The sequence below is a fragment of the Apodemus sylvaticus genome, chromosome 9 (genome assembly GCF_947179515.1).
Source record: "Apodemus sylvaticus chromosome 9, mApoSyl1.1, whole genome shotgun sequence".
NCBI lineage: Eukaryota > Metazoa > Chordata > Mammalia > Rodentia > Muridae > Apodemus > Apodemus sylvaticus.
Window position 1 is genome coordinate 114055800 of NC_067480.1, and position 15033 is coordinate 114070832.

Below are 15033 nucleotides of genomic sequence, written 5' to 3' on the forward strand. Positions count from 1 at the left end.
CTTGAAAAACTGTATCCATTCCTGCACTCACAACCATAGACACGAATTCACTAGCGCTAGTTTTGCCCTCTATGTTGCTTACCGTGCGGACACCATTAATTTTCACCTTTTTCTGCGAAGCTTCGCTGGATAGGGCTACCTCAAGAAATTCTCTCGTGCCAGGTCTTCCCACGTTCAGGCGCCACTATGTAGCCGCCAGCAGCTACATGTAAACCGGGTTACCTGTTGAGAGAATTTTGGGGTCATAGGGAAGAGCGGCGAAAAGAAAGTACGGCTAAGTCAATGTTCACTGATCAAAGCCGTAAACTTTAATGGCGCCGGACCTTTTAACAGTTCGGGCAAACCCTTCCCCCCAGACTCCAGGCTGAGTTCCGGTGGAAGTTGTCTAGCTTCTCTTGGAGGTCTTCGTCTTGACTGCTCCGGCAGCTGGGTGGGTCACCTGTTTAATTCAGGAATTCCTATACCAGGAAGAACAATGAACTTAACCTTTACTACGTGCACTCCACCCTAGGTGGAGCAGGATCCTGGCTAACTGGGAGAAGTTAACCTTGACCAAAGTCAAACTCTGACCAAGTGCAAGACTGCCCCAATATGGCTCTGTACAACTATGGTCATAGTAAGTCTTATGATAGCCCATGTCTGGGAAAAATGATACTTTTAACAACTCCCCCACACCCCATTTCTAGAGTGTGTGTGACTTCAGGGTCTAGTGTAGGAATGACACTGAGTCCACAATCACATCATATCACATCACAAGGAAGGTTCTGGACAGATGTTGGTTTTCAAGAGCCACTCACAATTAGTTTGACAATTCTGCGTACATACCAAGGAGCCAAAGAGTGGGAAGCAAAGAGTAAAATACAATGTCTTAATTGACTTTAATGCTACCAATATGTCTTACATGATAATTTCTTTGATCATATATCATGATGTCATAGGATAATATGAACATAAACCTAAAACTGAGGTCAGTGACTCAGTAGCACATGAGAGGAGAACATTCATAAATTGGCCATATATTTACAACATGGGGAAGTCACTGGCGATTCTGTCCCGATGGGGGCACATTTAGAAACGCAGTACCGTCTTTCTGATTCTACAAGACACCTGATGTTATTATCTTATTCTTCATTTCAAGTGACCCTTGTGGTCTCCATACACAGAACACCATTTTGATTCCAATGGATTTGAAACCACAAAGTTCCGGAACCCCATGATGAACGTACTTCCTCAGATATCATGTCCTAGCATCTAGAATCAACCTCTTCTTTACCGCCAGCAACGGCAAAGTCTGGTCTTCATATCATAGATGCAGCGACTCCAACAATAACGGCAGGTTTCTGAAGCAAATGTGATTGTCTTGGGCTGCCTTCTGGCCCTGAGAATGTCCATGAGATTTTGACACAGTTGGGAAAATCTGTCCACTATAAGATAACCCTCGTGATCATAGCACTCTAGTGGGGCAGGGTACTGCTCAACAACCAGCTTGCTTTGATTGGCCATGCATTGCAGAAGGTCCTTTATTACAGCAGTGGAGAAGTCATTCTCATAGAAATTGACAGAGGTGAGCTGTGAGCACTGGCCCAGAGCAGGCAAAAGGATTTTGAGCTGAGAGTCATTCATCCTGCTGTTCTCTAACTGCAGGGTTTGCAGAGTTTCAGATTCATTCTCTAGGAGAATTCAGAGACTCTTGGAACAGGACTTGGGAAGCACTACATCATCGAAGTGCAGGTGTTTCAGTTGATAGAGCCTCTGACACACTGACGTGTGTTTCAAGTCTGACTTGGAGAGTTGGCAGACAGTCATAGACAAGGACTCCAAGGGACTCTTCAGGCATCTAGAGAAAGAACAAGAAAAATTTTCTGACTCATGGTGCTGGAGGACTCTAGTAAGATTGATACTGACACAGAGAATCCACATATGTAGAGTCAATCTATGCTTATGTTGAAGGTCTACCCTGGGGAAACAGCATGTTGGTGTCTCCTCATAGCATTGTTTACTGAAGCATATTACACTCAGGTAGGGTGGGATCAGACCGCATGTCTGCAACAACCCTTCCTCACTCTGTCAGAGAACTAGAGTTTGCACCATCATGCTAGGAGAGCACACCTAGAAAGAACTAGCACAGAAGGGTTCTGGCAATATCTTGGCCTATGTCCTGCAGACGTTATCCATGTCCCGGCAATCTCCACAGTCTTTATCCCTGATCACAGTGTTTCACCCTTGACACTGATGACCCCCACCACAGTGTCACAGATTTCCCGTCTACTTAGTCAAAACTTGTGTTCAAATCTTTATGGAGAAGTAGAGGCTGACTGACTCCAATAGAGGAACAAACGGATTCCTGTTCTCACAAATCTTTGTAGAGGGTAGTTGTGGAGCCTCCCCATATCTGTCCTGTTACCTTGAATCAGTTTTGCCTGGATCCCAAAGGGTAATATGGAAAGCACACTTACAGCATCTGACCCACACAATGGACATGCTTACAAGACAGCTTTCTCAATATTCCTTACCCCAGCCAATACTCTTCAACATAAGTGGGGACCGAATCAAGTGAGCTCCATTAAGAAGGAAACAGTCCACACATTGATAGTGTAATAAGTGCATCACTGTAACATCCTCTATGACCGTCACACCTGAGATGCCCACAAATGATTGAAGTAAAGGGAAAGGTTGTTGCTATAACAGAAACAGATCACTATCCTTCCTTACCTGAACAACAGTTTCATGTTGTCACTGGAAAAGTAGCCACCATTCATGGAGAGGTGTTGGAGATAGTTGAGTTTGGAGAACTGAGAAAGGAGTTTGGCAGCACAGTCCTTTACATCTGCAAAATGAAGCACACCACTAACTGAGATCCTCAATCTTATTTCCCTTAGATGGAATTTGCGAAGATTTCTCATCAGGCCAAAGCAAGGTGCAAAGCAACCTAGAAAGGATAGGTCCTGTTTTGTGTATATTTCCAATTCCTCAATATAGTTTGGCTGAAAAATGTTCAAGATCTCCCTGATAATCTCCACTGGGAAGTGACAAATCTTCATCTTCAGACAGCATAGCCTCAAAGAGTCTTTTCTCTGCTGGGCCCATTGTAGTAAGTATGTTTGATGTTGTTGCAGAGAGAAGTCAAGGCTCAGGTCAGTGACCACCTTCAAACGCTGCCTCAGTGCATATCTAGGAATGTGCTTTGCAACTTGTTTCTCATTCCCAGTCTTTGCTGAGCAGACTTCATCCTTTCTTCCAGCCCATACATCCCCAAAATCCTGGTGCACATCTCTGAAGTCCAGGACTTGAAGCTTCCTGCTTCTGTGAAAGATAAAGGCAAAGTTTCATAATGTAAAATGAACCAACATGGAGTTAGCCTGGATCCCACATGTCTAAGATCAGCTCCATCAAAGTACATTGCACCAAGCAGGCAAGGAGCTGCATCTGGAGACATGACCCATATCCCTTCATTCATTTGCTCTTGACTTGTGTCTATTCCATATCTAGTGCCTGTAGGAAAGGCACAGAAAGGCTCATCCTAACATGGTTCCTTGTACCCTGAGCTGTCCTGACCTATGACTATCATTTAGGTCAGTTTTCAAATTGAATAGTATTTCCACAAATCCCCATGTCAATGGCATCATTATCCCCTGTGCTGTTTCCCCCATTCTTCCTGCCCTAATGTGTGTCTTACCACTATTCCCATGATTCCCCATTTAGCCTCCTTGGGCCTTGCTTACCTGGGACTAACATTCTGTGTCAGCACTATATCTATGCCATCCAGCACAGCTTGCAAGTCCTCCACATCAGGGGTTTTCATCAGCGCCCCCACAGGGAGGCAGGTAAAGGGCCAGGCTGCCACCATTGCCTTCAATATCTGTGTGTGTGTCTTCCATTGAAGGCCTCTAGGAAGAGTGGTGGGGAAAGCACAGTGGGCAGGTAGTCCAGATCAGAGGAGTTTATGGCATCTTTCCTCAGCAGCGCATCCAGTGCCAGCTACTGGAGTGTAGGAGGGTTGTAGGTGCTCATCCTGCTAGATATTCAGTCAGAAGCAACCTGGTGAAGCATTTAGGAGACATAATTTCAGGCTAAGTTTTCAGAAGTCCTATTTCTCACATATTGCATGAACCAGAAGTATAGAGCCCATGCTCTGGCAATAATGGAGAACACAGTCTGCCCAATTATACAATCCTTTGGTCTCCAAGCCACAAGTTCATCACCCTCAGCATGTGGATTCTCTTTTAAGTACCCACAGTAGAAAAAGTTATCCACTGTTGCATGGAATATCAACCCATGCTTCTCTTAATCTCATGTCTAGTATAAAGCAGAGGTTCAGACTGGACAAAGTCTTGTTTCAGGAAAAAGGACACTGAACATCTTTGCAGGCCCTGAAGAAAATATTCTGCTTATGTCGCAGATGCAACCAGGCTTATTGTCCTTGCAATAGATTGATCCCTCCAGGGAAGGGCTAAGGAGATCCTATGAGATGCCTGTATGTATGTATCACTTAACTCTTTGAAGGCCAGGGTGAGAAATCTGGGCTATATTATATTGTTTTGGGAAATGAGGTAAAATTCATAGCCACCTGGATATATAATCAGACCACATCTAAAATGTAAAACGTATGCCAGGTGGTTCTGGCACATGCCTTTAATCCCAGTACTTGGGAGGCAGAAGCAGGCAGATATCTGAGTTAGAGGCCAGCCAGGGCTACACAGAGAAACCCTGTCTCAAAAAACCAAAACAAATAAATATAAATTAATTAATTAATTAAAGAAGTAAATAAAAATAAATACATAAATACATAAAATGCAAAACCTAACTAAAACCTGCAACTTTCCCCAGAGATTTGAAAAGCCATGCTACTGAATGAGAGCGCCTGCTCATGTGAGTCTTAGAGGAGAAGCCAAGTTTACATAGGCTACAGGGAGGGGAGTTTCCCATGACAAGTTAGAGTTCAGACAAAGAAAGAGATGAGACATTATACCTATCAGTACTTCCAAATGTTTGTTTATACTTTAAAATATGTTATTGCCTAGAAAAGATGCTTCCGTTCAGTTGGCTCTCCTTCCAATCTTGAATGGAACTCATTATGTAGCCCAGGCTTACTGTCACACACTATGCTCCTGTGTGTGGTTAGCAGCCTTGGATTTTCTTTTTTTCCTCCACTATACATGCCTAGAGCCCTTTGCTTTTAGAACTCTGCGTAGATGCCAAACAAGCCTCTAAAACAACATAACTGAAGCCCTTTAGAGGAAGAGTTGGGAGAATTTCACACCAGTCTAATCTATAAAGTATATTTCATGCTAGTTCAGGTTCAGGAAAATCAAGTAAAGTAGGATTTTAGGGGCTGGAGAGATGGCTCAGTGGTTAAGAGCACTGCTCTTCTGGAGGTCATGAGTTCAAATCTCAGCAACCTTATGGTGGATCACAACCATCTGTAATGAGATCTGATGCCCTCTTTTGATGAGTCTGAAGACAGCTACAGAGTACTCACATATAATAAATAAATCTTTTAAAAAATAGTATTTTAAATGTCTTCATTGAAGTTATTCTGTAGTGGGGTCTGTTTCCACTACACAAATGCTCTTCCATTCAGCAAAAATTCCAGATAATCTACTTCTTTTTATTTTATTTCATGTAATGATGAGGTGTCTTCTTGTAGCCAAGTCTTGCCTGCATTGTGATATTTTGCACCCAGTACATTCATTTGGTTTTCAGGTGTGGTTGCTATATACATTTTTTTTTTACATTCCTGGATATTTACATACATACACACATACATATCTTACACAATGTCTAATCACCTGGACAACAATGAAGCAACCACATTTCCACAGCTTTAGATCCTGGGTGAGCTGTGGCTTCAGGGACACAAGCCAAAAGCCAGAATTTCCGGCTTATGTTCCTGAAACCTTCTCAAGTGTAATTTGTAAGGTCTACTTTAGAAGAAATTCTAGTTCATATACTTGCAAAACCATAATCTGTGAAACATAGTTTAAGAGACTACAGACGGATTAAATTATAAAGATGAACCTAACTGAAATTCCAGATAAAGTCTAGAAAACTGGATGAAACCAGAAGGACCAAGAGTTCCAGCCCTCCTATGGAGCTCTGAGGGATTAAACCACCAATCAAGAGCACACTTGGAGGGACCCATGGCTCCAGCTGCATATACAGCAGAGGATGGCCTTGTTGGACATCAATGGGAGGAGAGGTGCTGGATCCTGTGAAGGCTCAGTGTCCCAGTGTGTGTGTGTGGGGGGGGGGAATGACAGACCAGGGAAGCAGAAGTGAGTGGGTTGGCCAGCAGGGGGAGGGGAATGGATAGGGGACTTTCAGAGGAGAAAAGAGGAAAGGGAATAGCCTTTGAAATGTAAATAAACACCAGGCAGTGGTGGCACATGCCTTTAATCTCAGCACTTGGGAGGCAGAAGCAGTGGCAGAGGCAGGCAGATTTCTGAGTTCAAGGGCAGCCTGGTCTATAGAGTGAGCTCCAGGACAGCCAGGACTACACAGAGAAACTCTGTCTCGAAAAACCAAAATAAATTTTTAAAAAAGTAAATAAACAAAATATCTAAAATATCTTGTAATAAAAAAAGAGTTCAAGCCCAGATTCTTCAATGACATTCTATCTTTAAAACCTCAGCAATTCCCATGTAATCCGATTTCTCATTAAAACTGAAGTCTATCCTATTTAAACAATATACACTGGAAATGAAGTTATAGCTAGATCATGATAAGGCTAGGCCAGCTTGCAGGAAACCTCCTTATGGAGGTAAATTTTTTACCTGATATGGACACTGGCTCCAGGGTTCCTACTCCCAGCAGGACCAGGCAGTGATCCCAGCTTGAGGACACTGACATCTCTTTGCCTTCCTCTGAGCCTTTTATACAGTTTTCTTCTCTCACCTCCCCATAGCCCCACCTTCCTCACACAAGCTTCTTCTTTCTCATTGGTCCATTGAATCCCCACCCACTCAATCCTGTTAAAGAATTCCCCCACCCCCCACCCCAAGACAGGGTTTCCCCCTGTAGCCCTGGCTGTTCTGGAACTCACTTTGTAGACCAGGCTGGCCTCAAACTCAGAAATCTGCCTGCCTCTGCCTCACAAGTGCTGGGATTAAAGGGGTGTGCCACCACTGCCTGGCTTTTTTGTTTGTTTGTTTGTTTGTTTTTGTTAAGATTCACATTTCCTGCTGTTGGTTGATTGAATCAGAGTTTCTGATTCAGTCCTCCAAGGAGGATCTTCTTGTGTGAAATCAAAAACACAGAATTAAAAAGTCCAGATTCCACTGTCTGCTTGACTGACTTATGTTGTGTTAGTTCATATCTACACTTGTTTATATATGGATATAATTACTCTATGTGGTTTTAATGTCTCTGTTTGTGCATTTGTTTCAGTGTATTCATTACTGTGAACATGTACTTGACTGTGTAGGGAGTTGCATTTTAGCAAAAGTTTAAATACCGAGGTTTTCTCTCAAAACAACAAGACCACAACAATTAAAAGCCAAATACAAAACAAAGAAACGAAGAAACAAAACCCATATGCTCATGTTGATGATGTGAAAGTGTTGCAGTTGGTTGCATGAACCTGCAAGCCTTGCTACAGAGAAGTTTAGTTGGGATAATGTTTGGTCAAGGACTTTAGAACCATCATGATCAAGATGGGTACTTAGTTATAAGTGTGAAAACCAAGATCAAAGCATTATGAGATGGAAGTCAAAGAAATAATAAGGCTCTAACAACACAGCTGTGCAATCCCTGCATGTGGTACACACCATTGAACTCTAGCAGTAAAGGCAGGAACATGTCTATGAGTTTCAGGGCAGCCTGATCCAGACAGTGAGAACTAATTTCTTTAGCCATGCATAGAGGTACACCCCTTTAATCATAGCACTCAGAAGGCAAATGGAGGTAGATCTCTTTGAGTTCCTAGCCAGGATGCTCTAGAGAGAGAATTCAAGGACCCCCCAGAGCTGTACAAGGTGATACTATTTTAGGGATGACAGGGGCCTGGGGGCTGGCAGGCAAAGCTTTAATAAGCACCCATGCATTCTCAGTATTTGGTGCCTACCTTTGATTCTAGTAGTCCAAAAGCAAACACAGGAGGATCTCTGTGGGTTTCAGGCCAACTGGATCCACACAGTGAGAACTTGTCCAACAATATCAAATTCCAAACACAAAACAGTGGTACCTTTCTCGAAGAAAACTGTAGAAACCTCAGTTCATCAAATGGACCTTGAGAACCTATTTAACCAGTGACCCTAGACAGGTTTAGAGTTAAAAGTACTGGTTCCAAACTCGAAGACCACAGTTGTATTTCTAGATCCCAGGAAGATAACACATCTGAAAGGTTTTCTCCCACCTCCACACGTGCACCATGACAAATGGCCCAATCACCAGTAATTAGAAATCAAAACTTGCTGGGAATTTGGTACCTGCCTTTAATCCTAGAACTTGTGAGGCAGAGGCAGGCAAATCTCTATGAAATATGGATCCCCTGTGTATTATCTTGGGTTCTCTAGAGTCAGAGAATGTATGGGCAGACTCTATATAGTTAGAAAATTTGTCGATGACTTACAGTCTGTAATTCAACTCCCCCAAAATGGGCAGCAGCAGCTGTGGATGGAAGTCCAAGGATCTAGCAGTTGCTCAGTCCCACAAGGCAAGCAGGCAAGGAAGAGTGAGTAAATCTTCCTTCTTCCAATGTCCTTATATATCTGAAGTAGAGGGTATAGCCCGGATTAAAGGCTGTAGGTCTCCAACAGAGTGTGTGGACAAGATTAAAGGCATGTGGGTCTCCTGCAGACGGTGTGGCTTAGATTAAAGGCATGCACCTCTATGCCTTTAATCCCAGATGACCTTGAACTGGGAGATCTACTTGTCTTAATCTTCTGGAATTCATAGCCTGGACACCCCTTCATTGAAGGGGTTCTGCATCTGTAAACTGGCTCAAGACTGTAAATGGATTCACTGGCTGAGGTTGCCTTTTGCCATGATCCAATGCAGCCTTTCTATTATTTGAGGATTTTTCTGCTTATACAGATCAAACAGATATGCAGTAGGTTTCCTATGTATTTCATCCCTGGAAACACCATGATTGATTAGCCAGCACCAAAGGTTCAAACGACTTATATCATTATAAATTCCACCTCTCTGCCCATTACAGGGTATGTTATTATAAACATTGTTTTGTTTACGCTGTCCATTATAATAACTACGATCACCTTGTCTCTGGCAATTCAATGCTGCCACCTGGCCCTTGTTCACTCGGGGCCAAATTAAACCCATTGAATTTAATTCATCTAATTGAGCAGCAGCATCTCCAACCCTAAGTTCTGGCACAAGGAAAAGGGCAAGAACAAAACTCTTTAAATGTGCTGGTGCCCCTCTCACCAGTTTGGGTCTTATAGGACTGGTGAAGGGCATATCTTCAGGACCTTCCCACTGTGGAGGATTGGGATTTACACAACGTATCCACTCTAACATTGAAATTTCCCTAAGCCTTAAAATACCTTCATCAACACTAAGCCAAGGGATATCAGGCATCTCCAACTCCTTTTCAGTAGGCCATCAAACAAGCTTTTGACACCTTTTTTTTAACTGTGCGAACTTCCATGTTAAAACTAGAATCTCCACTCAGAGGGCCCATGCCAAACTCAGCCTGCTCTACTTTTATGTTCCTTTCACCATTATTCCACACTCTTAAAATCCATCCCCATGCATATTACCCAGACTTCTGCTTGAATGAATTAGCAAACTCATTAAGCTCCTTTTTAGTATAGTGTATTTCCTCATGGACTACACTTTCTATCTCCCCTTTAGGGGCCTGCTTTGCCTTGAGTCTGGTTATAGGTCTAGAAGAAACTATTGGTGGGCCCTGAGAAACATCAGTATTTTCAGCAAAAGTCACTGCTAGTTTATCAGGCTCTGAGGGATTAATATCCTCAAGTGGAGAAGGCATTATTTCAAGGGGTGGGTCTGAGGGTACTACTTCTTCAGGTGGAGCAAATTCTTAAAAATCTGAAGATTCAAAGTTCTCAATTTCAACAGGGTCTTCCCACACATCCCCATCCCAAGTTATAGGATCCCATTCTTTGCCAATTAATGCCCTTACTTTAACTGCTGACACCTTCTGAGGTTGAGACTTAAATTTTCGCTGTAATTCAGCCAACCTTATAATGAGGACTTCAGTTTGATTTTCTGCTACTTGAGGTCTATGGCTGCTAGAGAGTAGATTCTTTTCAAGGGCACACTTAGCAACTTTTAGATTGTTTACTTGAGTCTGGAGTTCTTCAATTTTATCACACAACTCCTTCCTTTCCTTCATTGTTTTTTCCCCCCGAGATGCTAAGAGCAACCAGCCAGCAAAATCATTTTCTGATTTTTTTCCCCAACTTGGAGAAAGTATTGTATATCACCAAATCACCTAATTCATCAAGATAATCAATGGCATTAGCTTCTTTAATCTTAAGATATAGTTTCATCCATGGGTCTTCAATATTCCCCGAGCTCCCAGGAGGGAGAGAATCTGGAGAAGTTTCAGTAGTTGAAGGTGATATTGGATCAACCAACCAACTCCAAAATTTTGAAACATTCATCCTTATACTTCTGCTTCTCTAGAACCACTCCCGGTACCAACTTAGTTTGGGTTCTCTAGAGTCACAGAACATATGGATAGTCTTTATATAGTTAGGGAATTTGTCAATGACTTACAGTCTATAGTCCAACTCCCCAACAATGATCAGCAGCAGCTGTGGATGGAAGTCCAAGGATCTAGCAGTTTCTCAGTCCCACGAGGCAAGCAGGTAAGGAAGAGTGAGAGAGAATCTTCTTTCTTCCAATGTCCTTATATATCTCCATCAGAGGGTGTAGTCCAGATTAAAGGCTGTAGGTCTCCAACAGAGAGTGTGGCCCAGATTATTAGCTTGTGGGTCTCCAGCAGAGGGTGTGGCCCAGATTAAAGGCATGTGCATCCATACCTTTAATCCCAAATGATCTTGAACTCGGAGATCTCCTTGTCTTAGCCGCTATGCTTCAAGTTCTCCATGCCAAGATCCAGGTCAGAAACTTATATCTCTGAGCCTCCAAATTAGGTTCATAGGTGAGCCTTCCAATTCTAGTCTGTAGTTCATTCCAGATATAGTCAAGTTGACAACCAGGAATAGCCACTAAAATATCCAAGATTATTTTATAGTTTCTTATTCAACTGTACTGTAATTTAGTTAAAGGGTGGCATTGAGAGATAGAACTACGTATCAATTTACATGTATAGAAAAATTTTCATATCATATCTAGTGTCTTACATCTATGAATTCTTAAATTATATTTATCTCTAAAGATCCCTCATTAATTATGATTATTTCAAGACATTTATTTAGAAATTTAGTATGTCTCATAGTAAAAACTTTATTGCAATTGAAATTTTAAGTTTCAAATATCTCCCTTAATGATTATTATGCCTTGTTTTAGAATACCAGCAAGAAGTTATGAGCTTTTTCTGGTAATGATTTTTGCTACTGATGAGATCAACAAGAATCCTTATCTTTTACCCAATATGTCTTTGATGTTCTCCATCATTGTTGGTTTGTGCCAAGATACATTGGGAGTTCTGGATATATTATATTCACAACAAAACAATAGCATGGATTTTATTAATTATATCTGTTTAAAATATGAAATTTGTGATGTAGACATTAGAGGACCATCTTGGAAAACGCCCTTAAAACTTGCCGTTCATTCTAGGACACCAAAGGTAAGAATGTATGACACTGAATAAATCAACAACATTAAATTCCATTTAAATGTGCCAACAATAAAAATTTTAAAGCATGAATTTATGAGTGTTCTGCTACAAATACACACAGACAGACACAGACAGACACAATATATATCACTGTATAAACATATCACAATATAGATAGATAGATAGATAGATAGATAGTTATAAAGGAATTAAACAATCAGGTCATAAATGTACAGGACAAACAGTTGAAACTGTGTTCTAGAAAATTCAGACTTGTTAGGAACAGACTCGAATATAAATGGAATAATACATGCTATTTAGAATAAAATCATACTCTACTTGAGAGGAGTTTGGAAAGGTGTGCAACATTATTTGTATATAATTCCAAAGATTCTAATAATCATATTCCACATGCAGATATTTCATCTACTCTTTTACATCCTTTAGGTTTTCTTTGGACCATTTAATCCTAACTTAAGTGACCATGACCAGTTTCCTTATGTCCACCAGGTAGCCTCCAAGGACACACATTTGTCCCTTGGCATGGTCACCTTGATGCTTCATTTTAGATGGACTTGGATAGGACTGGTCATCTCAGATGATGACCAGGGCATTCAGTTTCTCTCAGATTTAAGAGAAGAAATGCAAAGTCATGAAATCTGTTTAGCTTTTGTAAATGTGATTCCAGAAACCTTGCAGACATACCTGACAGAGTCTTTGATATATGATAAGCAAATTATGGCATCTTCAGCAAAGGTTGTTATCATTTATGGTGAAATGAACTCCACTTTAGAAGTCAGCTTTGGACGATGGGAATATTTAGGTGCTCAGAGAATCTGGATCACAACTTCACAATGGGATGTTATCACAAATAAAAAGGAATTCAGTCTTGATTTCTTCCATGGGACTGTCACTTTGGCACATCAAGGTAGTGAGATGACTAAATTTAGGAATTTTATGCAAACTGTGGATACTAACAAATACCCAATATACATTTCTGAGTCTATACTGTGTTGGAATTATTTCAATTGTTCAATCTCTAAAAACAGAAATAATATGGAACATTTCAAATTCAACAACACATTGGAATGGATAGCACTGCACAAATATGACATGGCCCTGAGTGAAGAAGGTTACAATTTATATAATGCTGTTTACACTGTGGCCCACACCTACCATGAACTAATTCTTCAACAAGTACAACACAAATACTATACAAATACAGATACCAGCAGAATACAAAGGAATATTTACTGCCTGTCAGCAGGTTAAGTTTCTTATATTTCATTATGCGTAGCTACGTCAATATGATCTTTAAAATGGACCCAGAGAAACACATGTACATTTGTTAGAGATTATTCTCTCAGCAGAAATATTTCTACACTACAAAACTCCCTAATTAATCTTTTACATGGATGAACATCATGCACAAGGAAAACATTTAATAGGAAACAATCTTATTTTAAGATATCAGAGAGTTCTGTGAAAACACATCTCAACATTTCATCAAATTTTTTCAAAAGTCAAAATAATACCCAAGGGTTATATAATAAAGACTTATGTGATGACTAGAGTAGAATATTTTTCTAAAGAGTGATTTCTCCAGAATCAGTACATGTGCTGTATCTAATAGTTACTCATTTAAATTAACAATGATTTACAAAGCCACAAATGATTAAGACTGTACACATTATTAAGTTTATTTTTATCTCATATTTGTTTATTGACTATACATGAAAGGTCAACAGACATTCTTTATTTTCACACATATTCAGAATTCCTGTTCATTTGCTCATTCATGGCTACATTTTTAAAAATGTATTTTTGACTAACATGGACACACACATGCACTCATACACATTCACTCACACCATGTTACTTGTTATATGGTAATCATTTTTCTAGACCAATTAAACATGGATTATTAATATGAAGTATATGAATTTTCAGATATAAATGAGTTATTACTCCCGTATTTTACTACACGGGATCACTTCAATGCAGCTGTTTTTGTGAAAGTCATTAAGAAATTGGGGGAAATTCTCAATTTGGCTCTCCCTTTATTGATATGCATATGTAAACATCTAATGAAGGATTTCATTTAGGTGTCTTCCTTGCTGAAGACCAGGGTATTTGTTAACCCTGTTGGAGAATTGGTTAACATGAACCATAGGGAATATCAGTGTACAGAATATGACATTTTCATCATTTGGAATTTTCCACAAGACTTTGGATTAAAAGTGAAAATAGGAAGCTATTATCCTTGCATCCCACAGATGCAACAACTTCATATATCTAAAGATGTGGAGTGGGCCACAGGAGAAACTTTGGTTGGTATTCTACAATTTTTAGCTTTTTTCAAGATATTTAATTTTTAAATATGAGGCAGTCAAGTAATATCTCTGTGGTTAAGACCAATTGCTACTCTTGCAAAAGAACATTCTCAGTTATAAGCATCAGAATGTGATTACTCCTAACTTCATGTAAATCTGGTGTTAGGGATCAAAGGCCTCTGGATTCCATGTTTGTACCCAAATGCCAATTTACCCCTTGCCCGTCCACTGTCACTGCCCGGAGCACAGAGAGGGTTTGCACTCCATCCCCCTGCAAACTTTCCTGAGCGGTTAGCCCGTGTCTTGCCAGGCCTCTCCAAACTCACAGACTTCATCTGCGGAGACGACAAGAGGACAGCGTGGACTTACTCCAGCGCTCAAAAAAAAAAAAAAAAAAACAAACAACAACAACAAAAAAACCCGCAGCATGGAGCACTATCTTCATCTGAATGCGCAAGTGAATGCGGTTCCATTCCACAATGCTCTGAGCCCGGGAAGCTCAGCAATCGCAGCAGTCGCTAAATGTGCGCACTCACCTCCTTCTCGCCTCTGCCAGACCTCTGACCAATGCGCACATTCAAACTCCCAGCCCACGTTCATTCACAAAAATTAAAGACAGGAAATGACAACAGTACAGGAGGCTGGATGCAGGGCGGGCGCTGTGGTGATGTCAGGGGTGGTGCCAGCAGTTGCTGGGTGACGGACAGGGATGCCAACATGGCGCCTGCCAGGGGCTGAGGTTCACAATCACGGGGTGGTGGCAGGGCTCGGTGGATGTCAGGGGGCATGGCCAGAGGTTGCTGGGTGACAGTCAGGGAATCCAACATGGCTGAAAAAAGCACATGAAACAAAATAAAAGAGCAAAAGGGAATGAGGGGATGAAAATATGTGTGGCCATTATGGACGAAGTATGGAGGTTCTTCATAACCTCAAAAAATAGGACTGTCCTATCCAGCTACATCAATC

General features: G+C 41.1%; 1 pseudogene; it reads right to left on the reverse strand.

Moving 5' to 3' along the window:
- Nucleotides 1-854: 854 nt before the first annotated feature.
- On the reverse strand, nucleotides 855-4026 carry LOC127692679 (PRAME family member 7-like; annotated as a pseudogene).
- Nucleotides 4027-15033: the final 11007 nt, after the last annotated feature.